Source organism: Scleropages formosus, chromosome 6 (assembly GCF_900964775.1).
Source record: "Scleropages formosus chromosome 6, fSclFor1.1, whole genome shotgun sequence".
In the NCBI taxonomy this organism is placed as follows: Eukaryota; Metazoa; Chordata; class Actinopteri; order Osteoglossiformes; family Osteoglossidae; genus Scleropages; species Scleropages formosus.
Window position 1 is genome coordinate 25715607 of NC_041811.1, and position 15941 is coordinate 25731547.

A 15941-nucleotide genomic window follows, 5' to 3' on the forward strand; every position below is an offset into this window, starting at 1 on the left:
AAGTACACAAAACACACACACACACACACACGCACAGTCTGAAGCTGCTAATCCCGAGCGGGGTCGTGGTGGGGCTGGAGCCTAACCCGGCAACACAGGGCGTAAGGCCGGAGGGGACACACCCAGGATGGGACGCCAGTCCATCCCAAGGCACCCCAAGCGGGACTCGAACCCCAGACCCACCGGAGAGCAGGACCCGGCCAAGGCCTCCACAACCCACACACAAAAAACAGGTTCACAAAATGTTCCCTAGAAGTACTACTGAAGGGTACATGACTCTTGTGTATTAAAACACACGGTGCAACTACCCTTACACAACAGCACAGGGATGCTGCTCAGCGATCTGCTAGAAACACCACAGTCCTGGTCACACAGCAGGTCACTTTACTCCAGCTCTGGTACAATCCCCTTGTTCAGGAAGACAGTTCATTTTTTCCCCAACTAGAAGAACCAGCCGACAAGGCAATATAACAATAATTTAACTTTGCATATTTAACAGCCCTCGGGGTGGCAATTTGATATTTACATTTATTTGTTGAGCTGATGCTTTTCTTCAAAGCAACTTACAATGTGAAGGTACTCTCCCCCCCCCCCCCCAAAGGGTTAAGTACATTGCTCAAGGGAACTACAGGCAGAGCTGGGAATCAAACCTGTGACCTTTGGGTCCAAAGGCAGTAGCTCTAACCACTACGCTACCAGCTGTTCCTACTAATATGCAAGGTAGTCAATGTAACAGTGAATGAATGGCACAATTTACATTTATTCACTTAGCAGATGCTTTTCTCCAAAGCAACTTCCAATGAACTCTATGTAGTGTTATCAGCCCACACACCTTATTCACCATAGTGACTTACACTGCTAGATACACTACTTGCACTGGGTCACTCATACATATATCAGTGTAACACACTCTCTCTTCGACACTCACACACCAAACTTAAATTACCTGGAGAACATATTCCCTCAAATCCCTACAACTGACATTTGTCTTTGCCCTTGGCTTCCAGGATGGGTGTGGAGCAGAGGAAAAACAATACCTATCCTTCATCAATGACTGCCTGACAATTCATTGCTGCCTGTCCTCCTCCGTTGACTTTCCGCCAGTTGACTTGCGCTGAAAGGCTGTCAAGTCAAATTACCCAAAAGAGAAAAGTACTGGAAAGTCAGAGACCAATTGTGCGTAAAACATACTCACAATAAAGCTACACTCACTTTTAGGGTATATGACAAGGGGGAGAAAAAAAAAAGAAAAAAAAAATATTCAGGGAGAATAAATCACATGCTCTTTTCTTGAGCAGCATACTATATTAGACTAGCACTTTAAACAGCATGTAAATTCATTCCATTAATGTCCTAATAAAAAGCCAAGTAACTTTAGGTGGTTAGTCATGAAAATAATAAAGACAAAATAAGATATTTATATGCCTGTGCATCTGGCATTAATCAATCCCTCTTATGTAACTGGGCCACGTCAATCAAATCCAACACTTTTCAGACTGTGGCAGGTTTTCTTTTCCATTCCATATTTCTAAAATTGAAGTGTTCTGCTCAACACAGACAACAGTAAAGTGGACTGGACTGTTCTTTCAAGCAACACATCCCCCAAGATACCTCATCCTTTTAGTTAAGTGTCCACCTGAGAGACAGAAGAGGAAAGGGCGGGAGCCGTTTCATGAAATTAGGCATTTATTTCATAACTCGGCTAAGACCAAGTATGAGCTGTTTTTTTTGTCATTTATAGCCCTCTAGAGCTGCATCTTGCCTTGGGCCTGAGAAGGTCCTCCAGAAGCTCTCTGCACATTCTTGAGTCATTTTTCAATTAGTACCTCATTTGAGACGGGAACACGAGGTGAGGTTAGCTCCTTCGCTAATAATGCTCTACAGAGCCTGGAGCTCCTTCCCCTTTCCTTAGGCGAGTACAGCCCTTGTCAGATAATGAACTCGTCATAATTGTTTAATAAGAGGTGCACACACACACCCAAATGCTCATCTAGCGTTGACAACAGCAATAAGGTGTAGACCAGAAAATTCTCAAACGTACAGACGGGGACGGTTGGTAGCGGTTGGAAATGCTGCCTTTGGACCTCAAGGTTGCAGGTTCGAGTCTTGCCTCAAACATCAATATCCCTGAGAGGGGGTACTTGCTCTAAATTGCTCCAGTTAAAAAAAAAAAGAAAAATGAGCCAACTGTATAAATAGGTAAATAACTGTAAGTAGCTCAACACTAAGTTGCTTTGGAGAAGCATCATCTAGAGGTAGAGGTTTGAATCAATCTGTGAGCAGTTTGTACGTTCCCCCCCCCCAACGTTTGCATGCGTTTCCTCCCACATCTGGGTAATCCCAGGTGACTCAGCAATACCAAATAGCGTGTGTGTAGCTACCCTGCGATGGACTGGTGTCCTGTCCAAGTGAGAATGCTCCTAGCCCGACGTTCCTGAGATATGCTCCGAATGGCCTAAACCGACCCCGACGAGGACCAGCAGTTCATAAAGTGTGTCTGTACATACAAATACACGCACCGCATCAATCTGAATAATTTCATGTGCTCTCCATACAGCACATTCTCCCGTAAGGTGTGCGCTAGTGCACGGTTCTCAGGAGAGTTACCACGTTAGTGGGATTCCACGGTGACTCACATTACAGTACGTTTAAACTGAAATATCGCTAGGGTTATTATGCCGACATAAAGGGTCCTCCCTCAGTTTTCCTTCGAAGGTGAAATTTGTCTCTTTATGATCTCTTTATGGTCTGGGACCCACCGATGGCGACAGGAAATCTGTGCTGAAATCGGAAAGCAGCAGCAGGAAGAGCGGTGCCTACGCCAGCGGGCAGACCGAAATAAACGCCAAGCGTTCCATGTTCACCTGCTGAACAACTCAGTTCTCTGAAGAACTAAATATCAAAACCATCTCACGATACAAAGCATAAACTGCATATGCAGGGAGCGGACAAAATAACGGAAACAGGAATAAAGAACCGAATGTTGAAGTTACTAAATTACAACAACAAACACATCCAGTGACCAAACTGCAGGTACATCAGTCAGAGAAACTGAAAAATTCTATAAAATGTTAAAAGGAACAGTCTCAAAAATATGGGAAACGTGAACAATGTGCGTCGGCAGACAGGAACAGCGGGACTTCACGGTACCAGTTACTAAACGCCACAAACGCACAGCGTCAAAAATCAACAGATTTAAACGTCACTGAACCCGTGCGGGAAGTTCTGGGCCACAGAGTGTCGAGGCTTCCTCCTTCCATCATCGCTCAAACAACTGGAAGCTTTCCTTCTTGAAGAAAGGTGCACTATCCCACTACGCACAGTTCAGGACTTGTAACACAGCATTCCAAAAAGGACTGAAGCTGTTCAGAAGAAAAAGGGTGGCCCTACTCGTCATTAGCTTACATTTACATTTATTCATTTAGCTGACACTTTTCTCCAAACCGACTTACGACGTTAAGCTACTTACAATTATTTACCCATTTATACAGCTGGGTAATTTTACTGGAGCAATTTGGGGTGAGTGCCTTGCTCAAGGGTACTACAGCTGGAGGTGGGGATCGAACCTGCGACCTTTGGATCCAAAGGCAGTGACTCTAACCGCTCTAGCTCACGTCACATTAACATAACGGTAGGCATTTCTGTGATTTCGTCCAATTCCTGTATGCATAAACCAGAGGGAATAATGCCGGACTGCAGGTCGACAGAGAAGAGCGTCACATGTGCAGCTCTTACGTCGATGTAACCGCCAGAGGGGGCTGGGAGGAACAGCCACCAGCAGCCTGCTGCGCAGAGACCGGCTCGAGACACAGAGGAACAGAACGCCCTTTATGTCTGCCGGGCCGTGCCGAAGAAAAGTCACCCTCCCGCCTCACCCCTCCTCCCAGCGAGGCACGCGGACACGGACGCGGACACTTCTGGATCCGCAGTTTATATTTAGGATTTAAATCCGCGCATCCGCAACGAAGGCATAACGCAGGCGGTGACCTTTGGACGTCAAATAAACGAACGACGGGCTTTCTCGGGATACGACCGCCGTTTCGGATCCGCTTCGCTTCCCTCCGCCGCTGCCGTGTCACTTGTCGCTCGCTCGGAGGGACACCCTTTCGGCGGCCAGCTGTTAAAACAAAGGCTGGAAACGCCCCGCTCGCCACAATGCCTTTCCGAGCGCGGGACGCCCACCGCCTCCTAGCTGAAGGCATCGCTGTAGGTTATTTGGTCACGGAACATTGATGTAATTCTCTCAAGGCCTGTTTGTCAAGTCTGCTTGCAATACAGTAGTTTCAGCAGGTTTCATCAGTGCTAGAAGCATAAAACCAACGCTGCATTTACTGTGCTTTCCAAGCATGGTAACTAGAGTAGAAATGACTAAGTACAGAAGCGGGGAACATTATGGAAAGGAAATAAAAACAACGCTACTGTGCTTTTTGAATATTTTTCACCTGGCATGTTTGTGTCAATTGTTCTGATATCTGACGGTTAATATTTGAAATTTAGGTGCGTTCCTGCTAAGGTGTTCACTATGCAAAAAAAGAAAAGGTTTTTCCTTCCACAAAGAATGTTTCATTGACACACTTGGCCTACTACAGCAAAAAGACTTATGAAAATATGCAGCAATTTCCTACATGCCACAGCAGACAAACCCCCATCTTCCAGCTGTTGCGATTCAGCGGATTAAAAAAAAAAAAAAAAAAAAAGTAGAATAAGCTCAGCTACCGCTTTTTCAAGCACATTCTCAAGGGCGGAGCGGGTCGATCCACATTCAAAGGCATTTCTTATCTTGATGATTCGCTATCATTTCACATGTTGTCACAGTAAAATTTAAAACTGCCACAGACCAGGAACGAACAGAAAGATACAACAAAATCGGCTGTACCGTAGTACGTTACACCTGAAACAGAGTGGCCGGGCAAACTGAATCACGTGTCGCCTATACGCAGCTCTGGGGGATACAGACCGGGGGCGCTCGTGACACTGCCACACGCTTGATTTCGGACAGTCATATAGCACGGGTTCCAAAACTAAAAAAATGCATCAAACTGCAGGTGGGTTGCAAAACATGGACCGTGGGGGGCAAAAGATCCTGGCCGAAGGACTTGTATCCTGGGAACGGTGGCTCAACGTATCTCTCCACAACTGTAACAAAACTACGGTATCGAGGTGACTTGCAATGTTTAAACCTAACATTACGCTGACATTTATTCATTTAGCGGAGCAACCCAGAATAAACAAAGTACATTTAACACAATAAGTGTTTTAGATGTGAATATGTAATTGTTGAGGCACAGTCAGTTTGTCCAAAACACTACCATCTTTGCTGGTGTACATTACGCAAGCTGCTGTCCAGAGAACTAAGTGTGATAGGAAATACAAAATTGATTGCGGCAGGTGTGATGCAGGTTTATACAGCAGTAAGGATATGAGGAGAGAGATGCGAAAAGAGCTGCATACGAAGTTGGACAGCGATGCATTTCAAGACCATTCTTGAATCACGAAAGAGACTCGGCAGTTCTGAGGGAGAGACGGCGTTCATTCCGCCACGCTGGATTCAAAACCAAGAACCTGTTTACTTTCCATATTGGACCTCTCAAGTGTGGGACCACCAGGCAGCCAGAGGTGAAAGAGCACAGCACTCTCGATGGGGTATAGGGAGCGATAAGATCCCGTACAGATCGGATCCCGGAGCAGATCTTTTGATTGACATGCAAATCATAACCAGAGTTTCGAACTTGATGGCTATGGACACCTAGAAAGTCAGTGAGGTATACATAATATCAGTGAGCGAGAGGAGTGGAAATACATGGAAAGACTGAAAAGTTAAGCACAACTCATGCCACAACATTACAGATCAGCTGGTGATGTCTGATCACAGAGGAGGGAAGGAGCTGCAGTACTTCAAGCAGGATATCAGTATGGCCCGCACCAGGAGATGCGTACAGTGCGTTACGAGACGTTGGCGGATCCTGAGGGCGTTACACGGAAGACATATGCAGAACCGGATTACGGCTGCAGCGTGTTGGGAGATGCAAAGACTCGAGTCAACTGTTACATCCCAGGCTCCTCACCGATGAAGCGGTGAACCAAATTTTCCAGTTTGAAAGAGTTCCCGACAACTGGATAGACCTGCTGGGAGATGGAGGATATTGGTTTTGGAGAGACTGAATTACAGACTTATCAGACATCCAAGCAGAGATGTCAGAGGCAAGCTCTAATACTGTACTCAAGGTAGTGTAAAATCTTTCACCCATTGATAGTGCAGCTCACACCCATTCAAACAACTGTGTCATTTTTACCGGAGTGTTCATTAAGAGCATTACGGGGAGCAGAAATTCAAACCCAAGTCCGTGAATTGCAAGATGATGGCTCTAGCCACTACGCTACCTACTACACCACAGCAACCCTACCAGAAGTTGAGGGATGTGCTGCAGAACACAGGAAAACTGGGTTGCAAACCAGGGACTGTCAACGCCTGGTCTGCTACATCTCGAAGCCCCACCGCAGCCCTCAAAGGGACAGAGCATGTTTGGGATGAAGTGGAACACGGAAATAGGGCAAGGTCACAATGGCCCTCATGAGCAGAGAGGTTTATTTACACATTAAAGGAGGAATGGGGAAGTCAACCGCGAGCTTTCTACTTGAAATGAGCAGAAAATCTTCCATTAATGAGGTGAGCAAGGCCAAAGGTGGTTCAACCCTCTGCACATTATTTTTTGAATGAGCACATGTTTTAATAATCACTACTCATGCCACTTAACTTCAGGTACTTACGCAGTAAAGTCACAGACTTATGCAGTTATGCAGTTTTATTAACCACAAACATACATCAGACACACCACTGCACAATGGCTAAAATTAAAATAAGGAAGAAAGCACAAGAAACTAATCAGAGAAATTACTCTTTTTTTTTTTTTTTAATTTCCATAATCCTTCTATGTTGAAACTGAGCTGCAGTAAAGGCAGATAATAAAAAAAAATAAACAAACTGTCTGAGCCACGTGCACAGAGGCAACAACTAACACGCTTAGACTTCATGGCGGTCAAGGGAATTCCTATTACATGACAACAGAGTCCATGCCTCACACTTATAAACACATTATTAGAGAGCTTGGGGTAGCCTTGGAGATGACTTCCATTACCACACTCAATAGGCCTAAACAGCAGGTATATTTCTGGGATTAAGACACTTATCTGGCATTTCAAACTTCCTTTTTAGCAGTTATGATGTTTCCTTTTGTTAAATTAATTGAGGTAAAACTGCACGTAGTACAACCAGTATTTATCCGTACCCACTTTCCCTGAAGGTACACCTTATCTAAACAAATGTCAGATGGATAGATTAACTATTTCAGACCGGCAAAGACATTCTTATTAAATATAACTGATCTACTTCTTCGTAAAAGTTCAACTACTGGTCAACACAGCCGCTTAAGGGTCAGCGATATCTGCTGCTAGGAATCTTCCTGATCCAAAAGGAAGGTGTCAAAGGCACAAGAGATTTATAAAAAAAAAAAAAAAGGTAAACGGAGTAAAGCATAACTTCATATTAGCAGGCAGCAAGGTAACCAACTAGCAAACAAATCCAGGGTGAAATCTGGTACAACCACAGAACTCAAACTAGATTTTCAAATTATCATGGCTGGTATTTATATGAGGTGCTGTACAGTATACAGATTAAGTAATTCTACTAAATTGTAGTCTACTAAAGGAACGCGGTCAATGATCTTACGCAAGTGCGCAAGGGCAGCCTCTCCAAGGAGGTTCACAACCAGCAACTGGAATCTGGTGGTGACTGTTTACAGTGCTGCTTGCCGGCAGTTTCCAAAACAGCTCTCCGCGTGGCACACGCCGCCAACGACTGGGCCAGCCGCGTCCGACAAGTGGAAACCCATCTTGCAAAACAGGGTTCGCCAAGCCGGGTCCTCAAGAACCAGAGTGTAAGTTTGGTTTCCCTGTACCTCAGCTCCTACTTGCTTTAACGAAGTAATCATTTTGACAGAACAGCACCACCACCTACACCTGGAACACTAACTAAAATGTAACCTCTGCCCTTAACGGAGTAACTAATTGAATAGTACGTCTCCACGCGATTCACATGTGGATGAGGCACTAGACACATCGTCTGAAACCGCTCGTCCCATACGGGGTCGCGGGGAGCCGGAGCCCAACCCGGCAACACAGAGGGGACACACCCAGGACGGGACGCCAGTCCATCGCAATCCACCCCAAGCGGGGCTCGAACCCCAGACCCACCGGAGAGCAGGACCCGGTCCAACCCACTGCGCCACCGCACACCCCTGGGGTGGATGAGGCACTAATTAAAATGAAATACATACCGAGTTCAATCACATGGTTAAGAAGCCCAAAAAAAAAAAATGCTGATTTGAAATCCTCAAGTTAAAAAGGCTATCAAGTTGGTCTCTCACATTCGTTGCACCGGATGTTTCCTTGTTTTGAGCCGAGTCCAGCAGAAAAAAACGGGAATTATCGTGGCAAACACGCAAGAGCTCACGCTGTAATGAAATTACGAGACATTTGGATAGCCCAAAATCGTTCCATAATAGCAAAAATGTGTGGCAAGCAGATCTAATTTCCTTCAGGCCCAAAATCTGGGAAACCAATTTCCTCTCAGCAAGCCCAAACAGGCTGAAGCACGTTTTAGTCTTCCAGAGAAGTTGACAAGGAATGTAAAAAGACACGGCAGCTCAACCATAATCAAAGTGCATGTGCAACATCTTACTAGCGCGTAACGCGCTGCACTGTTGTTCACAATCTTCAAGTACGCAGGCTAGATTTAAATAAGAATGGAAACTTGGAGCTATAATGACATTGTATAAAGATTTAATCAATCCCATGTGACTCTCAACAGTGTGCAATAACCATACAGTTGCAAACCAGCTGGACTGGTGGCAAGGACGAAAACAGTGTCACAGGTGAGCTATTGTGAGATCTGGATGGCAGAAAAGCTTTCCAGAGCACTTTTGCAAAACTTGGTGAATCAGTTGACTGACACCCAACGTATTTCCCACTTAGTTCCCACATACTCATTTAGCTGATGAGTGCCACCATCTTGCAATATTACGTTTATACACAATGCCGCATACGATGATTTGCACATTTACGCAAGGGTTATTTTCACTGCAATAAGTACCTTTTTCGAAGATACTGCAACAGCAGGAAGGACTTGCACCAAGTTATATAATGCATAAATTAATTTTATTTATGTAAATGTAATTGTAATACATACATTGTACTTTTGCTGAGATGCATGTCGCTTTGGACAAAAGCGTCTGCTAAATGAATAAATGTAAGTTCCCTTGATTGTAACGAACTGCTCCAGCCATGACACTACTTGCTGCGTCCTACACAAACAGCAGCGAGTGCAATGGTATCCTTTGATGAGCACGGTAAACCACGGGAATCAGCAATAATCAGCAAAACAGCTCTTCAGACCTGTCCTACAGTTCTGTCCGCCCTCTCAGAACATCCTTGAGGCAGATATTCTAACAAAAACGCAGGTGACATTCAGACATCTTTACACATGGAGCATATTTAAAGTGTGTATTCCAAATTAATTTTCTCAGTATGCACTTCACATTAAAGCAAAATGTAAATTCCAGATGTAATTGTTGTTTACATATTGTCAAACTTTCCTTTAGAGCTATTTCATGTCATTGATACCTAGTAATAGCACATTTGGTTTATCTTTACTAGGTTGTATTAGATAAAGGCATCTGTCAAGTAAAGAATAATCTTTCTACCATATAGCTACTTGATAACAATGACACTAAAAATGTTACCCTTCATCAGAGTAACTGTCCTACAGAATCAGCCAATAGAAAAGCTTATCACAGAAATGCAGAACATGGAAGCTTCCAGAGTTTAGACAAAACTTTGGCATCACTGATTTTACACAAAAGCACTGAGGACCAACACAGCGTACAACTTGATGGCTCTACAATTCTCCAGAAAACCTTAACCAGACCTCTGCAACAGCAAAAACAAGCAGGGGATTCTAGAAAGGGCAAGCAGCGCAGAGCCTCGAGCTCAACCAAACTGAGCATCTGTGAACTTTTTAGCAGCTCTACAGTGACTTCAGGATGTCGAAACTGACACTTGACTTCAATTGGGAGCAGCGACGTACTAAAGTAACCCAAGATAACATCCGTGTCTTGGGACATCCAGACCTCTATGCCTTTGTTATTCAAATCACTTCTGATGATAATCATGAAGCTCACGCAACCTCAACCCCCAAAAGGGGAGAGAAGAAAGAAAAGAAAAAAGAAAGAAAAAAATCAGGAGTACAAAAGCATTTGGAAAATTCTTAAAAAGGAAAATACCAATGTACAAAGTCAGACAATGCTGTTTTATTGTAATGACCTTAGAACTTTATGCAGAAGTCTTGTCATAATCAACAGAAGACATAAAAACATGAAAACTCACACCTGTCTTGATGTGGATGAGACGTTAATGGTTCCTCATATCCCCCTTATCTCCGCAAGCAAAATTTGACATTAGCCGAGCGCTAAAGGAAATTTTTTTTCCCCCTAGACGAGATAGGGAGACCTGTTTAATCAAACATAACTGGTCCATTTCTCCAAAGTTTCTGAAGAATATTTTAAAAAGTGTCTCATTACAGAGGGTGCGGTGGCGCAGTGGGTTGGACCACAGTCCTGCTCTCTGGTGGGTCTGGGGTTCGAGTCCCGCTTGGGGTGCCTTGCGGCGGACTGGCGTCCCGTCCTGGGTGTGTCCCCTCCCCCTCCAGCCTTACGCCCTGTGTTACCGGGTAGGCTCCGGTTCCCCCTGACCCCGTATGGGATAAGCGGTTCTGAAAATGTGTGTGTGTGTGTGTCTCATTACAGGTTGACTCCCCTAATAGTAAACTGGCCTATGATGCGGCCAGTTCTGGGGCGAAGGCAGCGATATGGGCAGGACCAGGGGCAACGCGCAGCAAGTTTGTCTGAGAAAAAGGGTTTTATTCTGGAACAAAAAAACCAAAATGGGGACGAGACCTCTCCAGTGGAGCAAAAAGCAAAGCTAAAAGTAAGTAATCTACTTAACAGAAAACAAGACCCACAGAATCCAAGACAGGGCCCAGGAAACCACTCTGTTCCATCAAAGACTCCTGACAATGATCAGTCCTCAAACCAGCTGCTTAAAAAGTCTTCTGCATTTGGGAGCAACTGGTCCTCATCGGTCTACTAGGGGCAGACTGCTGGGAGCTGTCCGTTTGGCTAATACCACCCCTTGCCCTGGGCTGCACGACCCATCTGCTTACACAGACATCATCATCTTGAAGAGGGAGCGGAAGGAGCCGGAAAGGGCAGCAGACAGCACAGCGGTTAAGAGCTGCTACCTTTGAACTTGGAGGTCACAGGTTCATGCCCAGCCTCCTCAGAAAAATATCCACCCTGGAGGGCTCTAATACAAATTACCAGGCTGTATAAATGGGCAAGTCATTGTAAGTAGCTTAATATTTCCAGCTGCGTTCGGGCAAAGCATCAGCCAAATGAATAAATGTAAAACACTGCTCGTAATCAGATGACACTGGGATCTGGCCTTGACCATTTCTCATCATGAAAGCAAATCCTGACTCTAGAAATCACGATTCATAGAGACTATAAGGCTCGCACCACCAATACATGGCGCACACCGATGGTACCGTAACACGAAAGTGCAAATTCCAGAAGCACGAGCTGTTATCCCAGCCTTGCTTAAAAAGCTGAGCGTGACAATGGCCAAATTGTTCCCTGGGCTTGACCTGATGGAATATTCAGTTCGGAGGGGCCAGGGGTGTAAGCCTCGTACAGTTAATGTGACTGGCCTACAAAGCCCCTTCATTGTTACACACGGACAGAGACAAACACCCCCCACCCACCCAACACAGGGTGATGGAATTTCACACAGTGGCCTTTACATTCGCTGTAAATGGAACACTCAGAAACGATTGAGACAGACAAGACCAAAACAAACAAGCAAGCTGCAGCAGCGTTATTTGTGTGCGTACGGAGAGCTGTGACGCTAATGGCAGTTGTCACAAAGCACTCCCTAGTTCGTACTGATCGGCGCCGCAAACCCGACTTCGGATCAATGACGGCTCAATAAGCGATCCGAGCAAGCTCCTGCAACCCCAATTTCCGTGACCCAGTTGAAGCAACAGATCTAGACACTTTCATGTAGAAAATTGCTTACAGAAAGTAGGTTACAAGTACACAAACTAAAAACGTATCCAGCAATACATGTGGGAGGTTTAAAAACTCATCTATTGTGAAGCAAAATAGAAGTATCAAGATAGCTGAAAGACAATAAGGTAAGCAACCTTTGGATCATAGAGCATTGGGCCCCATGGAGAAATATCAAGTAAGACGGTGGAGACTACACTACAAATTTGTACTGTATTCCTTTTTAAATAGTGACACCATGAATAAACCGATAATACTGGTCTAACTAGACTATGTTGGGAAAAACAGCGGTGAAAAGCTGTAAGACTATACAATATCCTAACCCTTCAAAATGTTCAACGATGGACTCGATCACTCTATAGGGGTATATTAGGGCGACACACAGAAGTCCTGCATTTGCTGTTCTTATTTAAACTGTTTCAATTATTAACGAAAACTGCTGAGTTCAGTGATTAAATGTCAATCAAGACCCTAGGTGCTCGATAACTTCTCAATACTAGTAAAAACTTGTTACCTATGTTACAGCCAGCACACAAATTTGTTAATTAAATTAATAACACCAGTGCTCTGCTATTGTTTTGTCCACGGATAGTCATTTAGCATGGGGAAAGGTGAAATATTCCTTTATGATGTCTTGTATCCAGAACAGCCCACCTAATCTCAACCACTGAAATAAAACCTTATGCATGAGGAATTCAGGTTGATGACAGCAGTAACAAAGCATCCTGAACTCTCGATTTAAGTAAAATATGACAGGTGGTGTAGTTTTAGTCAATGCTTCCTTGCAACCTGAAAGTCCCCAGTTCAAATCCTCATTCCTGCTCTACTATCCTTCATCAAGGTACTTATGCTGAACCGGGGCAATATGGTGGCACAGCGAGTAGCGTGGGTGGTACAAGAGGACATGGGTTCGATCCCCACTGAGTCTGTGTGGAGTTTGCACGTTCTCCCCGTGTCTGCGTGGGTTTCCTCCCGGTGCTCTGGTTTCCTCCCACAGGCTAAAGTCATGCTGTTCAGGTTCCCCCATAGTGTGCGAGAGAGAGAGAGAGAGAGAGAGAGTGTTCCACCGATGTATGGATGAGTGACCCAGTGTAAGTAGTGTGTCTAGCAGTTTAAGTCACCTTGGTGAATAAGGTGTGTGGGCTGATAATAACACTACATAGAGTTCACTGGAAGTCACCTTGGAGAAAAGCATCTGCCAAACAAAGTTATATAAACATAAATGACAGTAAATTGTACTAATATGTAAATCACTGCAAAAGTTAACATTTTCTATCACTTTGGACAAAACGCATCAGCTAAATTTTAAGAGCTAATCCTCTTAACATATTACAAAAACGTAATGTTAAACCACTTGTCTTTTCAGCAGCGCCACATCAACAACATTATTTCCACAGCTGAGCAAACCGTAGGCTATACCAGCAGAGCATGCAAACTGGAGCCAGAGAAAATATGATAGGTATGTTATAAGGGCTGGGTGAGAATTTCAAATGTTGACCATTATGTTGCTCAGATTTAAACTAATGTGCTACCCATTTAATCTGCATTGTATCACAGCACATTAGGTCACCATCCATTGTTGTGTGGAATGGAATGGAAGGGAAACAGCAGGGAGCCAGTGGCTCCATAGCAGGGTCACCATGTGCTCGGTGCTGAAGCTTTGGAGTCTGATGATCTCGGGTTCAAATCTCACTGCTGCAGTAGTACTGACTTGCTTACCTTGATTTGATTCAATAACAATGCCCTGGCTGCTAAATGCGTAAATCATTGTGAAGTTACTCATCTTACACTACATGAATGTCCCTCAATGGCTGTAGAGTTCAGTGTATCTACTAGTACTGTATGTCACCTTATAATAATATATAATAAGGTGTCACATGATCATACTGCATAAATCATTGACAAGTGTCTGCAACATGAATTAATGTGAACGTGTCAGCGAACTAAAGGACAAAATGATATGGTAACAATACAGTGACACATCCACCCCTTTCTTCAGATAATCTAATGAGTGTGGGAAGCGGCGAATAAGCGGCCGAGTTAAATTAAATAGGAATCAAAGCGGATCCGTAAGGGCCTCGAGTGGGACGAACGAACGGGACAGTGCAGCACAACAATAGCGCGGCAATCTCACATGGAGCGCGTTATTGCACGTGTCACAGTGCGGCTCTGCGCGTGTGTGTGTGTGTGAGAGCGCGGGCGCGCGCGCTCTCTGCGCTCCGCCGGAAAGTGCCCAGTCATGACTGCGGACGGCCGCGCGTGTCCGGTCCGAACAAAGCCGCTCCACACCCTCGCATCCAGCCCGCGCCCTCGCGCCCCCCGGCGCCCCCGCGCCGAGCAGCTCATTAACAGTCTCCCGGTCCCGCGCTGCGGCACCGACACACATGATGACTCAGTAATCTGTTCGCGTCCGTGATAAATCACTGCGTATTTATTACGGCCAGAGTCAGTCAGTCAGTCAGTCCAGTTCCTCGCTCGGTACAGCTGTGCCGCCCCCCTCCCCCGCGGTCCGACACAGTACTGCATGTGCTGTGCGTGCCGCGCGCTCAATCAATGTCAACAGGTAAAGTAAAGGCATAGTTGATATTGTTCCCGTTCCACGGGCACGCCGGCCGTTGTCACGGCGCTCCTGAAGGAAGCGAAACGGGGCGTCATACGGAGACACCGACCGAGCCCCGCGCGCGAAGCGGATGAGACGAGATGCGCCAAGACCGTCTGGTCTGGTGGTGAAGCGCAACTGCATGCGGCGCCAGAGCAGCCGAGATCTGCGCTGGACCGCGGCCGTGTCGTGTGAAGAGCTGGCGGCACGCAGGAAGGAACACGATCTACCCGGCCGGCGCTTTCTGTGCGGATCAACTGCTCTGTTGTCAAACCACGGAATAACCGCAAGGCACGAGTTCTCACGGACTCACCGGATGCGGCGATTCAGGCTGACGAGGAATCCGGGATCTCCTCCTCGATTTTAACTCCCTCTTTGCGGTGTCATGGGTGCTCCGTGCGGGTCTGTGCCCTTTCCGGACAGAAACGTGTTCGGCAGAAGAAGATTACGCTCCTGCTGGAACGCGAAGACGGGAATGTAGGAACGTGACGTTTAGTCCGCTTCGCTGACGGGCCGCGAACGCGTGGAGCTGGGAATTCTGGGAAGTGGAGTTTTGTAGTTCAGCTCTCCGCGGCACCGCGAGAAGCGCACAGAAAATGTTCGCGCACACACACACAGAGAGCATAGTGAAACGGCTTATGGAATTCTCAGGCTCTGTGTGTTATTTACCGGGTAATATTATGCCATATCTGATCAGTAGAATAATAGGTTTATGGTAAAAACATAAATTAACAATAGGCTTGATTTAAAATTGTGCTCCTTATCTCAAGGAGTCACCCTGTGGTGTATTTTTATTATTATTGGACTGTATTACTGGATTTTTGAATAATCTATACTTCAGCACACTAACAAGTACAGGGTGCACTGGCTCCATGGTTTATGAACACAGATGGAACTGCAAATCTGTTTCTAACTCGTTTTGTTCAATAATTTTATCCTGAAGTCACAATCATTAAAAACGTAATGCATGTGTCTCTCAGTTTCTTTGCAGGTTAGGTTCTGTAATATCACTGATATTCCTATAATATTTGAAAAAAAATATATGTTGTAAAACATTTTAATATTTTAATCCAGAAGCTACATGGTTATCATTTGTTAATTTTCCTGATGTTTTTCTTTGATGGGAATGTTTGGATACTAAGTGCTTACACATATGCACTCAT

General features: G+C 45.2%; 1 protein-coding gene across 3 annotated transcripts in view; it reads right to left on the reverse strand.

Moving 5' to 3' along the window:
• The window catches only part of ctif (CBP80/20-dependent translation initiation factor), a 107672-nt gene extending 92226 nt beyond the window's left edge, over positions 1–15446 (reverse strand). For all 3 annotated transcript variants that reach the window (XM_029252667.1, XM_029252666.1, XM_029252669.1), the window contains exon 1: positions 15092–15446. The gene's annotated coding sequence lies outside the window, so the exon portion shown is untranslated. The remainder of the gene's footprint in view (positions 1–15091) is intronic.
• Positions 15447–15941: the final 495 nt, after the last annotated feature.